This window comes from Drosophila serrata, unplaced genomic scaffold (assembly GCF_035046125.1).
Source record: "Drosophila serrata isolate PLE 108 unplaced genomic scaffold, ASM3504612v1 contig_276, whole genome shotgun sequence".
NCBI classification, from domain to species: Eukaryota; Metazoa; Arthropoda; class Insecta; order Diptera; family Drosophilidae; genus Drosophila; species Drosophila serrata.
The window spans coordinates 4,654,506-4,681,255 of NW_028257174.1; the positions used below are offsets into that span (position 1 = coordinate 4,654,506).

Consider the following 26,750-nt stretch of genomic DNA (forward strand, 5'->3'; position numbering starts at 1 on the left):
TTTAACATCTATGTTCTATGTCAATTGGGGTAAAAATTTTAAATGTTCTTAATTTATCATAAAATCAAATTTGTAAACAGATTTTTTATGGTTTATACAAAAATAGTTTATAAGGTAGTAAGCCGTGCAAATATAGTAATTAAGTAGTTAATGCAATATAATAATATATAATATATTTAAATAAATAAAATAATTTATAAAATATTAAAATTGTGTATCATAAATTATACATCTTAGATAAGTTTGCAATAATATTGAATATACCCTTTTGGGTTTTAGAGTATTTTAAAGAAAATAAAACGCAGCTGGGCCGGCTGGCTGCTGCCTGGCCTTAATCCCGGGCAGATAAACCCGGCGAGAAATAAAGGGGGAAACCGACTTTTGGTGCGGCGCAGCAGTTGATGCAAATGCGCAGCTGCCACATGCTCAGATCAGACTCAGACTCAGAGTCAGCTTTAGCTCAAGACCAACACGGATCGGTCCAGAAGCATAATGCCAGTTGCAGCATTTGGCGGGTGTTAGAGAGTTTGCAAAAAACAAAAAAAAATAAAAGAAGGCAAAAAAGGGGTCGAGAAGAGTGCCAATTCGGCTGAAAATTTATTTCATTTCATTCAGCAGTCTAAGCACAGTGTGTGTGCACTAAGGCAAAAAGTGTATACAATAAAAATAAAGCTTAAAATAAAAGAAAAACACCGAAAACAAAATAAAAACCTCAGGTTTGAAAGCAAATATTTATACAAAATCAAATAAACAGTTGCATAAATTATATATTATATGAACAGAAACCAAAGAAAAAATATTAAGCAAATTGTTAAGTTCGCTTCCAATAAAACAAAACAAAAATCAACAACATTGCATACTTTTTAGGGCAACTTGGAATGTTTTCAAAGCTTTAATATACCCTAAAATAATACTTCTTTGTCTTCGAATTTTAGTAAATAAATTTCAATTAATTTAAATAAATTTTTCTCTAATTCATTAACAATTTAAACCCACTGTTCCCCTTTCAAGGCGTTCGCATTTCCCACGGCAACTGCCAAATGGCCAAATGGGCGAGTTCAAAGCGTTTTGTGGCCGGCCAAGATTCCGCCTCCAATTACACAAAAGATTGCTGAGAACTCACAAAACGCCGAACAGAATCCAAGTCGGACCAATTTTCCAGTGAAAAGTGCAACGTGTCAGACGGAGTGGGAAAACCAAAGTGCAACAATAAAAATTACAGCAAAAACAAATGGCGAAAATTGAAAAACGTCTGCTCCAATTGCAAAGACCAATGACGTCAATTTGGGTATAAAAAAAAATTAATAAAGAAAAGTTTATATATATTTTAAAAGGTAGCCACTTGTTGCCTAATGAAAAGTAAAAAAAAAATATATTAATATTTATAATAAGACTCGCATGCCAAAATGCCTTTTTCCTGCGATTCGTAATTTTCACAATTTGCATAAACTGTGCGATTTTGGCCTCAAATTATGCCTACACCAGAAATCCGCTCCCCATTATTGTTATTCTTTTTTCTTTTTTTTTTTGTATATATATTTTTCCAGTAAGTATTATTTTTTCCCTTTGTCGGCATGGCGTTAGTCGTCGTTGAAGCGCGCAAAATTTTCTTAATGAGCTACAAACAATGCTCGTAAAAAAAAACACAACGTCTCGCGGTGCCCCAAAAGCCAAAAGCATATAGTAAAGACCAAATTAATCGTCGAGGAGCATGCGATGCTAATTTGTTATTGTTATGGTTATTGGTGTAACTAGTTTGTCCGACTACCAGTTCCAAGTCCAAGTCCAAGTCCAACTTGAGGCGTCTTCAATTTACCTGGAATTCCTAGAGTTCCGTTTTTGGTAATGATCCTGAAGGCGTCAAGTTGATAAAGGATATTTTCTGTTGTAGGTAGGTTTCTACAGCGAGTTTTGTATCTTAATCTTAGGGGGGAACTTTGCTTGGTTTGTTATAGAAATTTTAGTCCTAGTAGTAACCTTATTACAATAATTTTTTGACAAAATATATACCTTATACTTAAGAAATAAATGAGTTCATTAAATATAGTTATTATCGGGGGTGCTACTTAATATACTAGGACTTTTAAAAGGTATTCAAAATGATGATATATCATTTAAGATTCTAACAAAAAACAATATACATCTGATTTTGGTGTGTAAAATTTGTTAAGTATTTTAGACACATTTAAAGGTTTTGTTATAATCCAAGAGATTTCCTTAACACTGATTGGCTTGGTTTTAATGGTTTAAGGGTTTTATGAATTTTATTTGTTTTGATGAATTTTATTACTATTCTTAGAATTTTTCATTATAACTATATAAATATTATACCTTTCAAATAATTAGTATAATTATATTATTATTAATATTTTACTATTAGGATTACTATATTTTTATTAGAATAGTATTTCTTATTATTATTACTATATTATTATATTATATATTATTATATTTTATATTATTATAATTATATTATTAATCTATTAAAGTTCTTACTATATAAGTATATCTATATTATTTTTACAATAATCTAATTAATATCATTATATCATAATTTCTAGTATAAATTTATTATTTTCATATTTTTATTACTAATCTATTAATATTCTTTAGTATTCTTATTTTTTTCTATTCTTATGGTTAATCCCTTTCTTTGGTCTCTCGAGATAATACCGCTAAATAAACTCAAAGAAGCCCCATCCATAATCCTTAATCCGATTAGAAACCAAAACAATTGCACTCCATTGATCATCAAAGCCTTGTGTAGAGATTTCATGATTAATCTTGAAACCCAAACGGATTACTGTAGCTGCTCCTCCTCCTATATTTTTCTTATACTCCTTCCATTTTTTTTATTTTCCTCCTGCAATTTCCATGTCCAGTCTCCAGTTCCGATTCCCATTCAACTGGCGTGGAGCCACAAGAGATCTCTCTGGGATCTTGGGGGAGATCTTGGAAATCGCAACGTAATCAATTACATGACCACGCACATTGGCTTTGATCATTTTCAAGTCCCCTTTTAACACTCTGGTTACCTGGTGACAATGCGTTCCCCATTCACTCCCCGGTTAACCCTCTAAAAGTGGCCTCGATCAATGCAATCTCGATATCGAGCCACTTTTTAATGTGCACCTTTTGTTTTCTGTGGCAATTGCACACACAGCGATTTTGCGGCATCTCCAGGTATATATATATATATATTATGGGTATATCTGGATATATCGAGGGGGGGTGACACAACGACTACTGCTTGGCTGCCGAAATGTCAAATGCCAGGCCATATTTCTTAAACGCCAAATACTTTTTGACATAATAGTCCAATTACCTTATCGCGCGATCTCAGATGCGGTCGCTGTTGCAGTTGCAACTGCTGTTGTTGTTGCTGCTGTTGTTGCAGTTGCTGCTGCTGTTGTTGCTGCTGTTGCTGCTGTTGCTGTTGTTGCTGCTGTTGCAGTTGCTGTTGTTGCTGCTTCTGTTGCTGCTGTTGCAGTTGCTGCTGTTGCTTTTGTTGCAGTTGCTCCTGTGACTACTATTGTTGCTGCCTGAGAGTCCCATGTTGTTGCTGCTATTGTTGCTGCTGTTGTTGCTGCTGCTGCTGCTCGTGTTGCTGCGACACCGCCAACATTGATGCTATTTCCACCGGCAGTCTGCAGCAGCCACTGCGCGATTATTTATGGCGATCAGTGTTCCATGGGCCCAGTAGCAGAAATTCCATTTAAATTGCGTACCAACAACAGCAACAACAGGAGCAATTGTTTTTATGGTAGGCAGCGTTGGCGGCGGTGCCTCTGAAGAGTTTACAAACAAAAAAAAAAAACCCCACCACAACAGCAACAAAAAATAAAGACAAAAAAAAGAAACTAAAACAGAAGCTCAGCCAATACAAGTCAAAAAAAAAAAAGAGTACAAATAAAATATAAGAAAGAAAAGTCAGGCAGAGTCAAGACGCGGATCAAGATTTTTAGAGATTTTCGAGCTAGATTTATATATTTAATTTATATAATAATAGAATATTATTTAAAATATATATACATATATATAGAATATAGGATATAATATATAATATAGAATAATAAATAGAATATATATCAAAATATTTATATAATATATAAAACCTATAAAAATAGGTTTTAAGGTATATTTTTCATAGGTAAATAATTGCCTTATAATATATGACATTATTCAAGGAACTAATCTTAGTTTTAAGACACTGAAAACAGTCACAAAACATAAGTAAATTATTAAATCGTAATCTATTTTATTTAGCTGTCTCTAAGTTTAAAATAATAATAAATAATAATAATTAATAATTATTGCCTTAACTTTAAATAAGTTAATCTAAAATGAATGTTTTCTAAGTGTTCTCTCTTATATCTTATTCTTAATATTTAACTTATTTAATTAAAGACCAAAATCTGTAACTTTCTCTACTTATTTTTCCCAAAATAAATTACAACGAATTATTGCCTTAACTAGTAATTATTTTATTTAAACCTAACATATTTAAATGTGCTTCTGTATCTCTCTGTAAAACTAATTTCAAATAAACATTAAATTGAAATTAAATAAGATATAATAATTTTAAAAGTTTACAAAATATACTTTAATATTTCTTATGAAAGCCAACTTTAATTGGCCAACACTGTTTGAATGGGCGGAAGGAACACCTTCGCGGAGATCCCATGCTCAACATCTGTTCGGGGCAGGACAATCGATTTGGCGCAAAGTGTTGGGCACACACACAAAGCTACTTAGATATTTAGATACTCGGTATCTGTGAGATACTCTGAAGAGCTACTCATTCGGTCAGTTGTAAATGAGTCTCGAGGGCCAAGTTCTCTTTACCCGCCAACCGCGCCCGCAATATGTCTTGTTGCTTGTTTGACAGTTGTTGCAAGTTGCTGCTGTTGCTGCCGTTGCTGCTGCTGTTGCAACAATCGTAGTTATATTTTTAAACGCAACTACGCGCTGCTCACAGCGATATTGATCTTATTTCAATATGCCAGCTACCAATGCCCCACCGCTGCCGCTGCTCTTTTAATTTGCTGCTGCACGTTGCACATTGCACGTTGCATGCTGCATTGCTGCAAGTTGCTCGCTGCTTGCTGCTTGCTGCTCGTTGCCAGTTGCAATTTCCTTGTGGCAGTTGACGTTGCCACTAGTTTGGGGGTTCCAATCGCACCTATAGGAACAAACGTAATCGGCGGCATTTGCACCATTGATCTTTGGCTTCTGCCTGCCGATTCTTTCCTGTTTCTCCCGGGTTTCTCCTCCGATTTCTTTTCTTTTCTTACTTTTTTTGATTGTCAACTCGTTTGGCGGAGGGCAAGGACTTTGATTTAGTAAAGTGTAATTACATTTGAGCTGCCAGGATGGAAGAAACCCAATTTCAATTGGCCAGAAGATACTCTTCGGGGGGGCAGGAGGCTTGGCAGCTCTTCATGCTCTTACATTATACATCTTTTGATTAATTGCCTTGTCGCCTTTTTTTGCATTTATTATTATAATCGAATTTATTTATATTTTTAGATATTTGATAATCTTTAAATTACTTTAACCTAATATTTAATTTGCGGTAATTGTGTCAAATATTTGCATTTTTAACCCCCTTTCAGGGTATTATAATTTTAATCAGAAGATCAAATCGCTATGAAGGAGCCATTTCCGACCCCATAAATCATATATATATATAATCTTGATCAGAATCAACAGGCGAATCGATCTAGTCATCTTCGACAGAAAAAAAATTTTTGAAATTTTTTGTTGAACATTTTAGAAAATTTTGTATATTTTCAAAAGTTCAAAAATGGTCAAAAATTTTAAATGTATTTTAAATTAAACTGAGTATGCAGATTTGTTAATCTTATAAAAAGTAGCACAAAACAGCTTTCCGATTTAAAATTAATGTCTTTTTAACTTAGCTATGAGATTTCTAAATTTCGATTCTCATATAAAAATAATTCCATAAATGTATATTTATATACATTTTTTTTTATTTTTTAGGTATTTTTATACATTTTAGGGTATTTTCATTTTAGTCAGAAGCTTGCAACACAGTGAAGGAGTTATTTCCGACCCTATATTTCATATATATTCTTGATCAGTATCAACAGGCGAATTGATCTAGCCATCTTAGACGGGAAAATTTTTTTTGAAATTTTTTGTTGAAAATTTTAGCAAATTTTTTATATGTTACCATTTAAAAAAATGGTCAAAAATTAAAATTTATTTAAACTTTACATTGAGTATGCAGATTTATTAATCTATGAAAAACTAGCACAGAACAACTTTCCGAATTAAAATTAATGCTTTTTTAACTTAGATATGAGATTTTTAAACTTTTATATGTCTAAAAATTGTCATATAAAAATATTAATAAATATTGAATGAATTCAAATATTTTAAGCTTAGTTATGATCGATTTTCAATTTGATCCTATAAATAATTTGTAAACGGCAAACTTATATAAACTTTGGCTTCCCAAAATTAGTTTCCTATTTTTTTTTTTTGTATATTTTAGGACTCTAATTATACCAAAATATTATTAATTTATTAGCTTAAAATATTTTTAAAGCTTTAATTACCCCGATCTTAATATTTTCCTTGTGCAAATTGTTATGAGTTCCTTGTGCTTAATGTTCGCTTTCTGTCTCCTGTTGCTCATAATTGTTTTTTGTATGAAATAACAGAGGCATTAAAAAGCCTCGCCCCGACCATTTAATTAACCAGAATAAGATCCTCAACCTCCAAACCTACAGGAGACACACAAAGAAAAAAAAAGAGAAAAAATTCAGAGAAAAAAGGAGGGACTGAGGCTATGAGAACAAGATGAATTACCTTTTGCCACTGCACGTGAAACTGACACGCCAAGGTGTGTCCAGGGGTTAAGGTATAGGAATATAAGAGGGGCTATAGGAAGCTATATAGAGAAGATATATATATATAAATATATATATATAGAAAACAGGGGCCACACATGGCTTTCAACACGTTTTTGGCCATTGCAAAAGTTCTGCGTGACGACGGCAACGGCAACTGGGATGATGGCTTAATTCATTTGCTCGCCATGGATCGCCCAAAAATGCATTTTTAATTTAATTTCATTTCGTTGCGGAGGGAACAAAAATAAATTGAATTATTTACTTAAAAACAACAGAAAAAAGAAGTCTAAAAAAAAGAGAAAATAAGACAAGAACTTTGTTAAAGGAATCCATTAAAATACCAACCAATATGGCCGTGGAACGCTTTCGATTTGGATTATGTGCCTGGGTAAAGTCCCCTTTCTACCTCTTTTTTAATTGCCCAACCTCAATTATGATAAATAGAAGAAGCCGCTGAAGAATATAAAGAGTTCTTCTTTCTTTCTTTCTTTTTTTTTTTTTTGCATAAATATATTCTTGGCCACGGATTATACGCAAATTTTCATACTTTTTTCCCCCTTCAATGTCGGCATTTTCGTTTTCATGCATTTAATTGGATTTGTAGTTGGAAGTTGTGAGTCGGTTTTTTTTTTTTAAGCGACTGCGATTACATTCTAATTATGAAAAATTTTTAATAGCCAAATGATACAAGAAAAGAGGAGAGTGTGTATGGAAAAGGGGAAGGTCTGGGGATGGGTATGAGATCTTATGACTTACTGGGTTTTTAAGAAGGGTTTCCAAGACCTAAAAATATGATTTACTATACTATCTGTCTATTCTAATATATATATATTTTTTCAACCTAATAAAACTAGTTTTAAAAGCATAATTGTTTCAGCCTGAAGTCTATTTATATTGATTTATTAAGTATTATTATTAATATTCCCTTTAATTGACAAGAACTTCCTCATTAAACCTATAATATCCTTTTAACAACTCCAAACCTATAATAAATCCTTAAACCATATGCTTAATAATCTTTTTCTCTTTAAGTTTAAATATATATATTTACAAATATATTCAATTAATTACGTAATTGCTTGAGACAGACCGTGTGCTGTTTTTTAATAGCAGGAATTTCCACATTTGTTGTCAAAGTCAAAAGGCAACGACAAACCGGCAAACTGACTTGTTTTTTGCATATGCCAGGGAATTGTTATAGCCATTTATGAACTCTAAATGTTGCTTTGTTTTTTTTTTTTCTTTACTATTTCTAACTATTTTGGTCAGGTTGACGTGTTTTTCCCCAAATGCGCATATCAAACATCAAAATGTGCAACATTTCAACGGTGACTATGACTTTGAGTGGCTGCAACTTGTGTCAAAGATTTGAATATCGAGTGGAAGGAGCTTTATTTTTTGTTCATAGGATTTTTTCTTTCAAATTTTTTTATATATATATTTTTTTTTTGTCACAGTATTTTCCCATTTTCCAAGCAGCCAGCATATGTTGCAGCAACATGTTGCCGGCGATCGCTTGGTCAATCAGAAATGACAAAAAATGAACCCCTTGATTGGGTGACAAAAATACTCTATGAAGTTTATAGGAAAAAATATATATTAAAAATTGATTTGAGTTACAGAAAAAATTTAAATTAAAGTGGTATTTATTCTGGGTAATTACGATTTTATTTTCGTAATTAAATAAAAGTCGAAAAATAATTATAAATAAAAGTTGTTATGTCAAATATTATAATATTTGTAGATTTTTTTTAATTTTGACTTGATAAAAATATAATTAATTGGCTTTATATAATATTTTTTAATTATTAATATTATTTCACCAACGAAAAATATATATTTCGAAAAGTAGATGCTAACAAAACCTATAAAAAATCCTAAAAGCCGAATATTTTCAAAACAAAATAATTAAGACGTCCTTTTTCCATTTCTACTGAATTAAAAATATATTTCATAGACTTTTAATCATGATTTTTTATTTATAATTATTATACATAATTTTATTTCAAAGAGATATATACTTTAAAACCTAGAAAACCTCCTTGATCAACAAACCTGAATGTCTCAAGTGCTTCATTTTCCTCAAAGCCTCTCTCTTGTTTTTTATTGCCAAATTGTGCCATTTGACAGACAGAAAAAAAACACAGTTGAGAATTCTGACAATGAAGCCTGAGTTGAGCCAAAAAGCCGACTGCAATGCGGACATCGATGTGCGTGCCTGACCAAAAAAAGCCACAAAAATAAAGAAAGAAAACAAAAAATAAAGAAAAACTCGCCACTCGAAGCGATTCTGCCGCTCGTTTTAATTGAAAGATGTCAATTTGCAAACGCACAAAGTGCGTTGCGCAATGGCAACAACCGCAGGTAACAACCGCAGGTAAAAGCAACAACAAAAACAGTAAAGACAACCGACCACCGAGAGTGGACAGGCCAACAGGCCAACAGGCTGAAAGCCAGCAGTTAGCCTGGCCAACAGAACTGGGAAACAACAAACGAGGCGACGTCTTCGGGCTCCAAATAAATTTCAACCAAATTGCCAACGTCAGCGACGCTATCAGCGGCATTTATCAGTTAGTTGCTGCGCCTGCGCGCCAGTTTAAAGCTCCCAAGTACATGGATGAGCATAGGTACACTTAGCAAAAATTGAGTCACAATTGGTGGAGATTTAAGGTATTTTTTTGGGAGAATTTAAAGCAAAGATTTAAGACTCCTTTGAGCTAATAAGATATGTTATGTTGTTAATTAAATTCATAGAAACAAATATATAATACCGTAGGGAAATAAAGATAGGAATAAATAAATAAATAAAGAAATAACTATAGAAATATATATAAAATACATTAAGAAATATATATAAAATACATTAAGAAATAAATATTTAAATAAATAAAGAAATAAATATAAAAATAATTATCAATATAAATATATATATAAATTTACGGAAATATATAGAAAACTTATCAGCAGGCGAAGCAATTTAGACAAAATCTCAGAGACTTTAAGACCAAAAGCTATCAAATTTGCTAACAATCTTCCCTTATATTTCGTTTATATAAACAGTTCTTTTTTTAGATAGATATCTTCTTTCATATACTCTCTCCCATTTAATTTTCTTAATTCCCATTTACATAGTATAATTATACATTCCATCAACTCAACAACTCTTCTTCCTGTGCATCTTTTGTGTGCGTTTGTTTTTCTGTATAGGCTGCATGCTTTATCGCAATATTTAATTGGCAAAATATGCGTCTAAACGCACATAAATTGCATTGCTAACGCGTTTTGTAGCCTCTATCCTCACACCGCTGACTACTTCTTTTTGCTCTTTTACGACATCATCTGTGGTGGCTTCTACAGCATCTTTCTCTATGGCGACCGCACGCCAATTACCCTCAAACGACAACAACAACAATAATACCAACAACAACAATTTCAACAACAACATCAACAACGACACCAACATCCACACGCAATGCCAAGGCATTTCACTCAACTGTTGCTGCTGTTTCGTTAATACAGTTGTTATTGTTTTAAGAAGGACTATCTTATTACGATATTTTTATTTATTTATATATTTTCTTTAAATTTTTGTATCCTATGAAATAGCTCAACAATGATATAATTAAATCTTTATCAGGACTGCTAAAGAAATATCCTGACATCAATTCTTAAAGTTTTTATAAGTTTGCAGAGAAAGATTTTTGAGCCTCATTTACACTTGTATAAAGCAATAAAAAATCAAAAATGATTTATGCATCTAAGGTAATAAAATCCTGATGCTTTATTTAACCCTGATTTAATACTTATACTTAGTAATAGTATTATTTTGTATTTTTATTTAAAAATTTATCAGATTTGCTACAGAAATTGCTGTTACTTCAAAAACACTTTTAAAGTCGTTCCAAAAACAAGCTACAAAATATGATTCATCAAATTATTTTGAATCATCACACCATTAAGAAATTTCTGTAAGCTTTACTTTAATATTATTTTTTGTCATTATTCTCTTAAATCCCTGATGGTTTTTTAGAGGACTTCACTGTACTTCTTGGGCAGGTTCTTTGGCTGCTTTGACTACTGCTGTTGCTTCTTGCAGCAATTTTATCTTCCGCTGTTGATGCTGCTGCTGTTCATTGGCAATTGCTGTGCGATGATCTCGGAGATGGAAGTGGAAATGGAAATGGAAGGACTAACCTGCCGCAAAATGTCACAATTTCAGCAAGGTCTTACACTGGCAACAATTAGGGATATGCTTTATGAGCCCAAATTAAAGGAAAAAATAATTATAAATAAATTTAAAGAAGGTTCCAAGGACCCAAACTGAAACTAGAATGAGATTGATCTATGGAACTACCTAATAAGCAATTATTTACTTATTTTCTTTATAGATTAAAGAGTTTATAGTTCTAAAATATAATTTTAAAGTCAAATTCTAGTTTTTAACACCCAAATTATTGCTGTGTACCCTCGACATTGACAGTGGAAAAGTCTGGCTTTGTCCTTGGCTTCTTAAATTGTTGCAAAGTTATGAGTTGAGTTTCGACTACTGTGTGTGGGGTTTCCCCCTTTCAACCTTGTGCGATCGCTTTAAGCCAACCTTGAAAAAAAGGCAACCTCTCTGCAAATATGTATATAAACTTTATATACATAGATATCGCTGAACTTGGCCCGAAAACTTTTTAACCAGCACAACGACCTTCGGTTAAAGTTGTGAAAAATTCACCGCGTGTATGGGAGGTGAGGAGGAGGAGGGATGGGGAAAACTTTGTCTTAAAGTTCAAACTGGAGCAAAAACTATTTGCCCCAAATGCGGCGGCCACAATGCATTCCATTTCCTCCAGGTTTTCCTCTGCCACAGAGCAGACTTGCCCCCGGAACATATAGATACTTATGTGCAAACATTTATATACATATATTTATATTTGTATATAAATAGGATGTTATATATATAGAGTATAAAGCATGCACTCGGTCTGGAGTCTGAGTGTGTATATAACTCTTTTTTATTTGAATGCCAGCGCATTGCCAGACATTGAACAGTGGTTTTAGGGATAATGTTTTGGAGAGAAAATCTTTTTTAAATAAAATAATAAATAAATAAATAAAATAATAAAGAAATAGCTAATTAACTATTAGATTTTATATTAATTTATATTTTAATATTTATATTTAATTTATATTTATTTAAAGCTTTAATGTTAAACGTAAAATTTATCATAATTTTAAAATAGGAATATGCCTGAAACTTAGTTAAATTGTAAAAAATTAATAATTTGTATAGTATTTTATAATTAAATGTATTTCATATTTAGTATTTAAAAATATTTGTTCAATTTCTGTTTATTTTTCTTGGAGTTTTCCTCTATAATTTAATGATATTATACGAAACAGTGTGCTGAAGAGAATTTGAAGATGTATTTAATTAGGTTTTTTTAGAAATTAATTTTTTTTAAATTTTATTGAACTATTTATTTGATTTCTTTGGTTTTTAATTCACTTTGTCTTGCAATTTTTTTTATAATTCATTATTATACATAGGTGTCACCGTGCTTAAGCAATGTTGCCGATGTTTTTTTTATTATATTGTAATCATAAATTAATTTTTCTAAATATTTAAATAGTTTTATTATGTGTGTACACATATATTTTTCTAATTTCTTTCTCTTTTTCCTGTAAATAATTTCGATAACTTATCGATATCCTTGGTGGCACTGTGCCAAAGCAACGTCGCAGATGTTTTCGCGAGCAACTTGAGCAACGTCCTTGGCCATTTTCCTGCTTGCACTTAAGCCTTTCTCTCACCGCACACCCTGCCTGCCCCCCCTCTTAACCCCCCCTAGCCTCTACCCCCTGAGCACCCCTTTCTCCCTGACTTTTCCCGGAATTTTCCTCTTTTTCCTGGTGCTGCTGCTCCTGCTGTTGTTATTGTTGTTGGCTTGTCTGGCGTTGTCTGCAAAGTTTTCCATATTTTTAGTGCCAACCAGCAAGTGAGTGAGATAGAGAGAGAGAGTGGAAAAGAGATGGAGATAGAGAGACAGATAGTTGGAGTTTTCCAGTTTCCCACTTTGCAATAAGTTTCAAACTTAAATAAGGATAATAAAATGCTGTCGACTGCTGCAGCAGCAGCATCCTGTGACTCGCTTGCTCTATCTCTGTGTGTGTGTGTGTGTGTGTGGATGTCTCATTTGTACCCCCACCCCCCAGCCAGGATGCCACCCCCTAAGCCAACGTCCTTGGGTTTGTCTGCGCGCTGTCTGCTCTTCCTGGGAAGCAACAGCAACAGTAAGCGTTGAAAGAAGAACAAGGACTTTTGCCCAAGCAACCTTGCCATTGCCCCCCTAAAACCCCTTCAACCCCCTGCAACCTAGACCCCCCTTAAACCTCTCTCTACCTACCCTTTTGACCCCCCTTTTGATTCACTCTTGAACAACTTTTTAACATAATGAAATCAAATAAAATGTAGGTAGAATGCTGAGGCAGCTAAGGATACACCGCCATATCTCTCTCTCTTTATCTCTATTTCTATCTCTATCTCTATCTCTTTCTATATATATTTATATATAGATATATGTATATATATATGTGTGGAATAATAAAATTTATATTCCACTTGTCTGCGGTCCCAGCTGCCTTATTCTGTGGAACACTTTCACTTTCCGCTGAAATGCAGTGCACTGCTGCAGATACAGATACTAGAGAGAGAAAGAAAAAGATACAGATACTAGACAGAGAGAGAGAGAAAGATACGGATGCGGATGCGGATACGGATGCGGATGTAATAGATACTTTCAAGACACTCTCAACCCCTTGAGCTGAGCGGTTAATGTGCCACTCAAATGATGATTCAACTTTTGAGTCAGTCAGGAATAAGATATATAGAAAGGGGGATTAAGAATCAAAGGTTGTTTTGGGGTTTCTTAAGAGATTAACTTAGAGAATAAAAGGTAGAAGAAATAAAAAGGAGTCTTGAATCTCATAATAAGATATGCTTTGCTTTGAATTTCTAAAGAGAAAGTATCTATAAATGAAATAAATAATCTAATAATAATAATTATATTTTTAAGGGATGTAAATAGTTTCATAAATAATCAAAACAAAAGATACTTCTATAAACTACATGCAATAAAAGAAGATATAGATTTTTATATAAACATTTTCATTTTATTGTACTACAAGTGTCATGTTTATCAGTCAAAGCCATTAAAAGTCAATAAATTTGGGAAATAATTTATGAATTTAAGTGACTTTGACTTGTAAACACAGAAGTTATAGAACAATATAAATGACAATCTTCTATAAAAGTATCTTTCATTATTGCATGTATCATATTTATTTATTTATTCGTTTTCCTAAGGCATAAGTTTTCCTACAACTTAAAGCTTATTTTGTATTATATAATATATAAAATAATATTAAATATAATATATATAATAAAATGTAAAATATAATATTGTAACATTAATAATAGTAATAATATTCGAATAATAATGATGATAATTATGAGACCCTTGTAATGTTTTTTTAATTTCAATCAGAAGCTTCAAACGCAGTGAAGGAGCGATTTCCGACCCCATAAATCATATATATTCTTGATCAGTATCAATAGGCGAATCTTTTTAGCCATCTAAGGCAAACAATTTTTTTTTAATTTTTTTTTTTTTGAAAATTTGTATCATATTTCTAATATTTTCAAATGTTCAAAAATGGTCAAAATTTTAAATTCTTTTTTAGCTTAAACTGAGTATGCAGATTTATTAACAAAATAAAAACTAGCACAGAACAGCTTTCCGATTCAAAATTAATGCCTTTTTGGCTTAACTATGAGATTTTTAAATTTCTATAGGCATATAAAAATAATTGCTAAATTTATACCTATTTTTATACCTTTTAGGGTATTTTCATTTGAGTCAGGAGCTTGCAACACAGTGAAGAAGGCATTTCCGACCCTATATTTCATATATATTCTTGATCAGTATCAACAGGCGAATCTTTCTAGCCACATCAAATAGAAAAAAAATTTGAAAATTTTTTTCAAAAGTTTTTAAGGGGTTTTATCATTAAAATTCTACAAAAAAAATTGAAACAATTTAAATTTTTTTTAAGTTTAAATTTAGTATGCAGATTTATTAACCTAATAAAAACTAGCACAGAACAGCTTTCCGAATAAAAATTAATGCAGTTTTGGCTTAGTTATGAGTACTTTAGTTTTGGGTTTTGTGAAAAAATAAAAATTATAAAAATTTCCATAAATATCGATTCAAAGAATTGAAAATGTGGAAGCTTAGTTATGATTGATCTTACATCCTATGTAACTCAATTACAAGTATAGATTTATAACAATCACTTATTACTAACAATGTCTTTATGGTTTATAAACATTTTTTAATTTGTACTCTTAACCTAACCTTCAGCTTATTAAGAAGTTTTTCCACCTAGATATGCTCACATTCATATCAATTGGGTAGAATTAAGGATAGTTGTATTAATATATACATTTTTGTATAATAATTGCAACTTTTAGTCTTTTATTTTCCATTTTATTTTACATTTCACTTTAAATATTCTTTAATTTGATATACAAAATAAGTTGTTATTGTTGTATTCTGTTGATGTAACAACTTGTACAATATTGTTAAAAAAAAGAAGTTTAACCTGTCGACCGTGACAGGACTCGAACCTGCAATCTTCGGATCCGAAGTCCGACGCCTTATCCATTGGGCCACACGGTCAGTTGAAACTTTGGCACAAATTTCTATATTTTCAGTAGCCTCAATTGAAGTTGTAACTAAAAAGCTTGAAAAGTAATTGAGAAAATTATACAAAAACTATAAAATATAGTTAAACACATTTAAATACTTACCGCAATTAAGACAGTTAAAAAACGACTGCAAGTTGAAGGGTTTCTTTAGTTTTCTTCAATTCCATTTAAAACAATTAACAAAAACTTCAAATAAATCCCCAAAAAAATGAGCAGATCTCATCGTAGTTAACTTTTGTGAAAGGATACCGGGTCCTCCTGTCGCATACTTATTTTTTTATATACACTAAACACTGTCCCAGCCGGAGTAATGACTTCAATTGAGCCTCGAAAAAAGGAAAGAAAAACAAAAGCCTCTCTCATTTCGCTTCATTTTCGATTTGTCCTTTTCCAGGTCCTGTCCAATTCAATCGTGTGTCTTTACTGCCTCTTTTTGTTATATTTTTTGTTCGTCCTTTGGCAGTCTACAATTTAAATATTTCCTAACAATTTGCCCAGCCCAATTGCGAAATGAAAATTGGTAAACGAGAAAGAACACAAAAAATGAGGGGAAAATAGGGAGAGGGAGGGAGAAAAGGGGGAGAGGGAGGAGGAAAATTCAAAGAGGTAGAGGGACTTTCCCTCCTTTCATTTTGGCAAACAGCCGCTGGCAGCTGACTCTGGTTTTTCCCGCTCCTCCTCCGTCAGTCTCTGTCATCATTTTTGGATGACAATTGCAGTGCAACTGTTACAGTTGCCCCAGCTTCCAGTACAGCATCAGTCTTTAGTCTTAATACTTCAGTCTATATATATATATATCTATATCTATATATTTTTTATATGTGTATATATGTATATTTTCCTATTCATTGCAACTAACCGTTGCTTTTAATGAACTTGGTCCTGGGCATTTATCATTTGATTTTTAAGCAAAAGCATGTAGGTTTCTATAAGGTTTTAAGAAGGCTTTAAGGAGTATCTTTAAGTGTTTTATTGTAATTTTAATATTAATTGTTACTTAAGTACGTTAAATTAAAAGAAAAATTTAAGAAAACTCTTAAAAACCCCTTTTTTTAATGGTTTAGTAAGGCTTACATTGAAATGTGCAGTTAAAAAATGCAAATTAAAGTAAATAATAGTTAAAATATGATAATACACACACGATTTATAATATAAAGAACCATAAAATAAAGATTTAAATATATTAAGTATATAGTTAAGGCATAGCTAAATTATATAAATTATTAATTAATTAATTAAATATTTTAATTAAATATTTTAATTAAATATTTTAATATTTTTATTCTTGTATTATATTCAATATAAATATGATTATAATCTATTAAATATAATGAATATGGGAAATGAATATAAATATGGTTATATTATGCGTAATATAATATTTTATCAATATAATTATATAAAATATCACTAAATATAATAATAATTTGATATAATTATATAAAATATAACTAAACAAAAATTGGTGAATATACAAAATTAAATATTTATTATTCTGTTAAATATAATTTCAATTGTTTTAACTAGAAAACACTCTATCGTTTCCCAACTTTTCGGCTTTCAGCTTCCAGCTTTTTGACTTTGGCCAACTGCCTGTGACCCCACCAACTGCACCACCCACTAACCCACCTCCCATTAACCCACCACCCATTACCACCCACCACCCACGCTCATTCCGCGCTTCATTTCGTGCGCTGTCGTCCATCAGTGAAATAAAAATGTCACTCCCATTGCAATCCATCACGTGACAAATGTCCTTCTCCCGCTGCTCATTCGCTCTTCCTTTCTCTCCCTCTAACTCTCTCCCCCTCTCCCTCTCTCCCTCTCTCGTTGGGACGTAAATGTGCCAAAAAAAAAGGAGCAGTGCCAGGATCAGAGACACTGAGAGAAATATATAAGAAAAGATCAATATAAACTACAGAAAATAAACCAATAAAATTAAAATGAAAAGAATAAAATTGGAGTCAAGCCTAAATTCAAGCTTAAAATGTTATAAATAATACAAGAAAAGAGCTAAATTCAAAAAATAAAATTAATTTAAAATCTAAGTTGAATAACGTAATTATTAAAAATTATTTCAAGAGCCTTAATATAACTTAAAAAGTATATTAAGCTATATTTCCCAGAGCCTTAAGTCCATAGTAATGCCTGCTTCATAAGCTCTTCTCTGCTTTTATATTCATTAAACTTTAATTGAATTTATTTCAAAATATTTTCCAAATATAAAACATATATTTCTCAGTGTAGAGGGGGAGTGGCAGCAGGGCGGCTGGGCGGCCAAAAGCCAAAAAGAAAATGCCAAAGCCAAGCCCAGCGAATGACGTGACATGGCGAAAAAGTTTTTTTAGTTCGTCAGGCAACACGCAGTGGGCGTGCGGCAAAGGGGGCGTGCCACACACACTCACACACATTGCATTGTTTTTTTTTCATGCTTATTTTTATTTTAAAAATTTTTTTGGATTTTTTTGTTGTTGTTTTTTTAGTGTTATTTTTATGTGCCTCAGTCTGAGTTTGTCTTTCGCCTCATGGCTTTGCTTCTACGTCTTTTTTTTTGTTGTTTCAGATTGCATCCAAAATTTATGTTGTGTGTGTTAGTGTGTGTGTATAGGGGGGGAGGTGTGTTTGAGGGGGGGGGAGGAGGAGGCGTGGCCCTTGCCAGGACTTTGGCCCAAAATGGCCGCTCCAAGTCGATTATTTATAAGCACTGACAGCGTCGCGTCAACTTGATGATAAACTATGTTTGCCGCGGCGTCCTAATTGAAAATAATGTTAGTCTGCCCAGGCCAAACCCCCCTCCCCCCCCCCCCCCAGAACCCACAACCCACTCAGTACACTGAGAAAAAAACTACAAGAAATTAGAGCAAATTTGAGGGATATAAAGACAGTTTAAGTTGAAAGGAAAGTGAAATTTCTAACAAATAAAGAATAAAAAGTGCCTAAAATAATAAATTCCTTGGGAATAGTATTATTTTTTATATATTTTTATATAGTTTAGTTAAAATACATTTGTTAAAAATTATTTTAAGCTCTTATTTCTCCCAGTGCCTTGGCTAAAACTTTGCCTGAAAAGGAGCTGCCGTAACTGTAGGCGCACTGGACGTATACGCAATGTCACGTAGGCGTCGGTGGGCGGGCCGGAAAAGCGGCCAATGCTAAGAACGGGCGCCAGGAAAAACGTAGCTGAATACAAAAACAAGATAAAATAAAAAATAGGGAGAAAACTAGAGGAAAAATAAAGAAAAATGGAGAGAGAGAGAGAAAAAAAAAGAACTAAGAAAATGGCGCAGCCCCCGAAAAATTGCAATCAACTGCAAAATTGCCGACGTAAACGATGGCCAAAAAAGAAAAAGTACAACAAAAATTTGATATTGTCAAGGGGCGGGGGGAGGGTGGCAAGGAAAATCGAAACCAGGACGGTGGGGCTAAGGAAAAACTGCAGCCAGCAGCTGCCAGGACACGTACATCCAACAAGCGTCGTAGAAGCCTGACGCTGATGGAGTCAGGAGCCAAAAAACGATGTTTGTACCGCACTAAACCCCCTCACCTACCCCCCCCCCCTCTCTTCAACCCACCTGACTGCGTTTTTCCCTTCCTCTATTTTCCTTTTTTGTGTGTGTGTGTTGTTTTTTGCGCCAAGACCGTCGTAAAAACAAACTGAACTGAACTGAAAAGCAGCCCAAGGAAGCAGCCGCCGAAAGGAAAACCTACCATTTCCATTGCCTGCCACTGCAGCTGCATCCACCACCCATCTCTCCTGGGAAATTCAGTGGCAGGGGGAGAAAAGTAGGTGGACCAAAGAAAAGGCCAAAGCTAGGGAAAAAGGAATCAAGTGGTTAGCAGCAAGAAGACTCTCGGCATGCCCTCTATTAAATCGAACAAGATGCGAAAATATTTTCAAGGCTTCCACAAAAAATACAAAAAAAAGAAAAGTGTGTGTATGGAAAATGAACCCCTAATTGATGTGGCAAGTTGAGAATTATATAAACAGAAAGAGTTGCAAGGGTATTATATTTAAATATAGCAATATAATTGCAATTCAAATGAAGAAAATATAGCTTAATAAGGACAACACAATGGGGGGATTTACGTGGAAATTGCTGAGAAAAATTTGAAAAGCGAGAGAAAAACAAATGAACAAAAGGGATATACCAGGAATCGGGGGGAAACTAAAAACTATACCAATGTAATAACATGTTTACGAAAGCCACAAATCAAATAATAAGGAAAATGTTGATGTGGAATTATCGCCATATAAAGGAGAGACATTGTTATTAGCAAGAAATAAGAAAAAATTAATTAAAATCAAAGGAAAATTTTGTTAATTTAAAACAGAAATTAATATCCTATAATTTTAGTAATGAAAATCAACTTTAAGCAAATTTTTTATATTTAATTTATAGGTTTAATAATATTAAACTAAATGAACCAGCTTAAGATTATTAAATTTAAGACTATTTAAATGAAAATGATAATAAATTGATAAAAATGAATAGTTAATATTTTTTTGAATTTATCATTATCATTTTAGGAATATATTGACAATTTTTAAGTACTTAAACATCTTTACTAATAATAGTAAAACCTTTTGAAAATTCAAAATTGGTAAAAAACCGTTTAACCATTTTTATAAGTAACTATAAAAAAACTTTAAACACTTTAAAAATGTTGGTAACATCGAAAGACAGTTTTAAGGCATTAGGATCATATACAAATTTAGTATAATTAAAAAAAATATAAGTTGTTGAAAGCTTGACATTTTTTAAAGTTAAAGATAACACTTTCAGACTTTTTCCACTTAAAAAATTAAATATAATAAAGATTAACCATTGTTAAAGACTTCAAATTCAAAATAAGGCAACAAATAACATTTCTAAATTCCTAAAAATACTTTTAAATTCTCTAAAGTAAAGTATTTTCTTAATCAAATTATTTAAAAATAGTTTTAAGTAAATATATAAAGTTTTTAAATGCTTCGACTTAGTTTTAGGAACTTTTATAAGATTTTAAAATCCTTAAAAAATTTAACTATTTTTTTAACTCAAGATATCATTATAACCTTGCTTCTACTCTTGTTATTAAATTCAAATACTCTTCAACTAACATTTTAAATAATTAAAAAGAGCTTCTTGTAACAAGTTTAGCTCACAAATCCCACAGCTAAAGGCATTAACCCTTTGTGGCCTGCGTGACTGTTAGAGTACAAACTATAGAGAGAGAGAGAGAGAAAGGGGGAGAGAGAAAGAGAGAGCGACAGAGAAGGGAGAAAAAAAACAGGCAGAAATTCCATTAATTTTTGTCCTTCTTATCGCTCGATGGCTCTGTGGGCCTTGCACCCCAAAGTTTTTCCTCTTGCAGTTTCCCCTCTTGCAGTTTCCCCCCTCTAGTTTTTCCCCATTTTCCCACCCCCCTTCTCCCAATGCAATCGCTCGTTTTCAGGGTTCCCTGCGTGCCGCTGTGTGGCAGCTTTGGCTTAGCAGCGTCACGTGCTGCAGCGCAAACTTAACGCATTTCCGTGCCCAAGGAGCTGCTGCACCACTCAAAAATCACCCACCGGCAGCAGCCACCCACAGCCACCCATAATCAGCCCAAAAGCCGCACCACCCAACCGAAAAATCGAACATTTAAAGAAAGGAATGCCCTCCTTTTTAGGGTTATATTTCTAATTCTTACCATTAAGCATACCTTTCTTATAATAAATGTTCTACAAAATATATTTTTATTTTATGTAATTCGTATATTAATTAATTTGAATTTTTTGTATTGAATTTTTCTCTCAGTGTCTAAAGGGGAAAGGGACGTGCCCAAGGACCTTATTGATGGCAGCGACATGGCTGCGAAAATTTATTGAAGCGTTAAGTTGCTGCCTTCGGAGACTCGGTTTAGTTTTTCTTTTCATTTTATTTTCTTCGCCCGAAAATCACTCCGCTCTTCATTTTCCCAGCTCCCCCTCCTTCTCCCTCCTCATCACCCCTCATCACCATCCGTCAGGTAGTTGGGAAAAACTCCTTTGCATGACCCCCCACATCCCAAAAGTAGACCCCTTTCGGCTTCTCCTTCGAGTGGTTTTCAGTGTACACTTGTCCAGCTGTTGGTCAATACACGAAAAATGCATTACGACTGTGTAATTTTCATTTAATTAGTTGCTCGAAACAAAGCCAAGGCAGATAGCACACAAAAAAATATATAAAAAAATAATAATTAGTAGTAAAATAGGTGGAGAAATACTGGAAGGGGAACCTCATTTATGTTTTTAATATTTTAAAACAGTTTGAGGGAAGCCAGATTAAAAGATGTATGAAATAAGGTTTTAAGAACTGAAAAATATTAATTATTAATTGGTTTTCTAAGTATTAAAAAAAAAAATAATAATAAATAAAAATACTTTATCTAGAGTCTAAAAGAATTTAAAAAAAAAAAATAATAATAAATATTATAAAATATAAGTTGAAGTATAAAATATAAATAAATATATAATACATACACATAAAATATAAATAAATAGAATATAAACATAAAGCCAAATATTTAATATATAAAATTTCGGAAAACAGAATTAATAATAATTAGATTATAAAAATATAAACTATTTTTAAGTTGTTTAAGGTTAATTTTAATTGAAAAAATCTTCACATTATGTAAGAAAAATAGCAAACAAATATTACATTTATATGCAATATATAAAATATATATATTTATATAATAAATATCCCTATAAATATCTAAATATGAAAATTTAACTAAATTAGGTAACAAATTTTAATAAAACTATTTAAAACTGATTTGCAAATTTGTTTCAAATTAAGAAAATAATAAAAATGTTTAAAATATGTGTAAAAATATGTAAATTCTTATTAAAAATTTAATAAACTATCGAAACAAACTCTGCAATTTTCTGACAAACTTTAATGTCATACCCTTTGCTATATCCTCTTCCCTTTTTCCCCCTAAACCATTATTCGATTGATCCATAATTTATTTATTTATTTTAGTGGCACTCATGCATATTAGCTGCAAAAAACCCCCTCTCCATCTCTCCCCCTCTTCAGGCTGCCACATTCCTGGACAGTTTTACAATTTCAGCAGTTGGCAGGCGATTTTCCGATTTCACTGATATTTTCCAGCGGAGCGGGGAGGAAATAATGTTTATTTGCCGACTCTTCATGTCTATTAAGGCAAATTAATTGTCTATTTATTTTTTTGTTTATTGTTTGCTGCTGTTGCTGTTGCTGTTTGGCTGCCATCAAAATAATTCGACATTTAACATGGCAGGTGAAATGGCAGCCAAATGTTTTTCCTCTTCTTGTTTTTCTTGCTTATTTTTTTCTTTGGGGTAAAAATTCGAAGCGAAAACCACTCGAAAGCAAATAGGAAAATTTCCATGGTTGTTGTTGCCATTAAAAATGAATTAAAGATAAGTTATTTTGGGTCGGAACAATCGGGGCGCCATTTTGTTTTGTTGCATTATCGATGAGGCGCCTCCAAATTGATTCCAAGTGCAGTTACGTGCATATAATTTGACCTGCGAAGGGTTGTGTCTTCGCGCCAAATGTGGAAAGGAGTTCCAGGGAAAAGTGTGGCAAGGGAAAGGAGTTTTTCGTAATTTCCAAAGTTGCTATGAAGGGTGACGCATTACGAGGGGTTAAGTTACCTTAAAATACGTTTTTTCTAGTTTATAATTTAATTTAACAAATTAAAAAAAGCTTGTAAAAAATCAGTCATTTTGTTCATTTATAAAATTGAATATTGGTTTTAAGCTATGAAATAAGCCTTTTGAAAGTAAAATTTATAATAATAATAAATAAAATATATGGAAAATAATATTTTTAAATGCAATATCTTATGGAAAGTAAGCATTTTAAATGTAAAAATTAAGAATACTAAAAATTTAAAAGTAGAATATATGCAAAATAATCATTTTATATGTAAAATGATTATCAAAATAAGCATAAGCGTACAAAGTATTGAAAATATGCATTTTAAACTTAGAAAATATGTAAAACAAGAAAGTTGTCTAACTTTGAGAAGCCGAAGTTTGTATACAATTTTAATTTGCAATTAAATCAGGAATCCAATTTTAAATATTTCATAACTAAGTCAAAAATGCATTAATTTCACTTTGGAAAGCTGTTCTTTGGAAGTTTTTAATAGGTTAACAAATCTGCATACTCACTAAAAAATTTAAGAAAATTAAAATTTTTCATTAATTTTCATACATTTTAACGATATAACCCCTTAAAAAAATGTTGAAAAAATTAAAAAAAAATATTTTCTCTAAGTTAGCTAGATTGACTCGCCTGTTGAAGCTGATCAAGAATATATATGATTTATAGGGTCGGAAATGATTCCTTCATAGCGTTTTAAGTTTCTGACTGCAATTATATTACCCTCCAAGGTTATAAAAATCAACTTAACAGTCGGAAACATACAAAATAACTAACTTGACACCTACTTAACATTCTTTTTCATATAATTGCCATAAATTCCCCTTTAAATATACCCAACTAAAGCCTTTCTTTTATTTATTTTCCCCTTTGTCACGCGTAAAATGCCACAAACAAAGTTTTTCCTTGGCGCAAATTCCTTGGCAACATTTTGAATGTTGCATCAACAATTCAAAGAGCTCTCCGGCAACTGCAACTCAAGAGCAAAGAGAGAGAGAGCCAATAAAAAAGAGCAAGTTACTTAAAACAACGTTTAAGCTGCAACCAAAAGTTTCACTCAAACGAACGCAGCAGCAGCGCTGCCAACGTTGCAGCTCAAAAGAGATGCAAAATGTAAGAGAACTAAAGCAAGTGTAATGAGTGCAAGTAAAGTGAGTACGAGTGTAATGAGTCTGAGTGTAGTGAGTGCAATTGTAGTGAGTTTAAGTTAAGGTACAAACAAGTGCAGGCTAAAAACTGACTCACAGAGAAAGCAGAGTGCAATTGTGAGTCAAAGAGCTTAAGAGGATTTGAGAGTCAAGAGAAAACTCTAAGCAGTTTGTGCGTCAAAAGTGAGTGCAATTGAATGAAATGAGTGCAATTCTTAAGATGAGCATGAAATTAAATGCAATTTGAGTGCTAAGAGCAAATTGAGTAGGGTTTAAAAGAGTAAAACAAGTAAATAATATTTTTAATTGGTTTAAAAGAGGAAACAAAAAATATTTCTAGGAAAAATGTGTAAGTAATAAATTTTAAAAATATAATTAAATATTAAGAATATTTTTTTAATGCATTTTCTGAATAAATCTAATTGATAAAGCAAAGGTAAAAGAGCAACTCCACTTTAAAAGAGCAAAGAGTGCATTTGAAGTTAAGAGAGAGCGAACCTTGTCTTTGCATTTTTGAGTGCATTTGCTGACCAGCTGTTCGCTCCTTGTGGTTGGGGGAGGAGGGGAGATGTAAGTGTGTGTGTGTGGGTGTGCGGCTTCAATTGTTGAGTGTGTGCGATTTTTGGCAGCGAAGCCGGCTGCAGCAGAGGCATTGAGCCGGCGCACGTGGCTACGAAACTTCGACAACGTTCGACGTTGCAATGAGTGTTAGTTTTGGGAGAAAAGCGGGGGTGGGGGTTGCTGCCCCTGAACAACCCCCCCCCCCCCCTTTGGATGAATCGAAGCCTCCTCCCTCCCCCCCCCCTCCCCCCTCTCACGCATTCGCAGCCGCAGTTGAGCCCACTGGCCACGCCTACGCAGCGGAGGCGGTGGAGGCGCTAGTTGGGATTGGTGCGCCGAACTGGACATTGCCGCCGAAGAGACCCTCTTCCTCTCTCTCTCCCCACCCTCTTTCTCTGCCTCCTCCTCCTCCTCCCCCTCTTATTCGTACTTTTCGGACATGGCGCGTAAAAAGGCAACGTCGGCGTCGGCGTCGACCTTTCCTGTAAAAATTTTTGGGGGATTATTGATGCGAGGCGCAACGAAAGGGAGACTAGTAGGGGTGCAAGAGAGCGGGTGAGAGAGAGAGAGCGTAGGAGAGGAAGAGAGTGTGGGGGTGTAATGGATAAATGGAACTGGAATAGAAGGTTGGGGGGAAGAAGATGAAGAAGAAAGGTGTTCATAGGTGGCGCCAGAACAGAGAGAGAGAGAGAGAGAGTTGGGGGTAGCGAAGAAAGAGAGTTACAGTTAGAAGAGGGGGAGGCCAGTAAAAGGGAGCCCTAGTTGAGGGAAGAAAGTACCTCGAAATAACTGTTAACGGGAGTAAGGCAAGCAAAGACAAAGGAGGCTTATGAGGAAAGGATATAAAAGAAGAGGTGAGTTAGGGAAAAGAAAAGGAGTTAAAAGGGTTGTAAAAAAAAATATAAAAACGAAAGAAAGTTGTTTCAGAAGAATTTAAGAAAAATTAAAGATATGAAGACAGAGGCTTAAAAAAAAAATTAAATACAATTGGAATAAAATAATCTTAAAAGGTTATCAAACGCAAAACAATGATAGAAAAAGAATACAGAAGAATCTAAAGGTATGAGAAGAAAGCTTGAACACACCATTTCGCCTCAGAAGAATTCAAGAATAAAAAAAAAACCAAAAAGAATCAAGAAGAATCCAAGAAAAGTCTAAAAAGTGCTAAAGGAGAGGTTGAAAGAGAGTTCAAGCTGGAAAGAACGAGAGACAGAACCGAAAGAAAGCCAAGGGAAAGTAAGAAAGAAGAAAAAAAGATTTGCAAAGGACGATATAGAAAATAATTGTATAAAAAAAAGAATACAAGAATTGAAATAACAACAAAAGAATAGTAAAAGAAAAGGTGTTCTGAGAAGAAACACCGGTTAAATTAAAAAGAATGAAAAGTGTAATAATTAAAGGAGTTAGAAAGAATTAAAAATAAAAATTAATGGTAAAAAGAATAAATAAAAGGAGTGCAAGATAAAGAAAGCGGCTATGAATTTTGGATTAAAAAGAATTCTTCTAAAATTAAGCAGTAAAATTGCGGAAGAAAGAAGAATGCTAAATAGTAGTTATGCGAATAAGTGTGTTAAAAGGAATTGGTATCAAAAGAAAGGTATAAACGAGAAACAAGAACAAATTTAGGAAAGAAAACCTTAAAAGGAATGAAGAATAAGAACGTAACAAATAGGCATCTGGAAGAAAGTTGGTAACAAGGAGAAAGAGAAAGCAGACTAGGGTGCAAAACTACTGTTATTTT

General features: G+C 32.8%; 1 non-coding gene across 1 annotated transcript; it reads right to left on the bottom strand.

Annotated features, from left to right (window-relative positions):
• Positions 1-15,537: 15,537 nt before the first annotated feature.
• TRNAR-UCG (transfer RNA arginine (anticodon UCG)) lies at positions 15,538-15,610 on the bottom strand. Its single transcript has one exon. It is a non-coding gene; the product is annotated as a tRNA-Arg (tRNA).
• Positions 15,611-26,750: the final 11,140 nt, after the last annotated feature.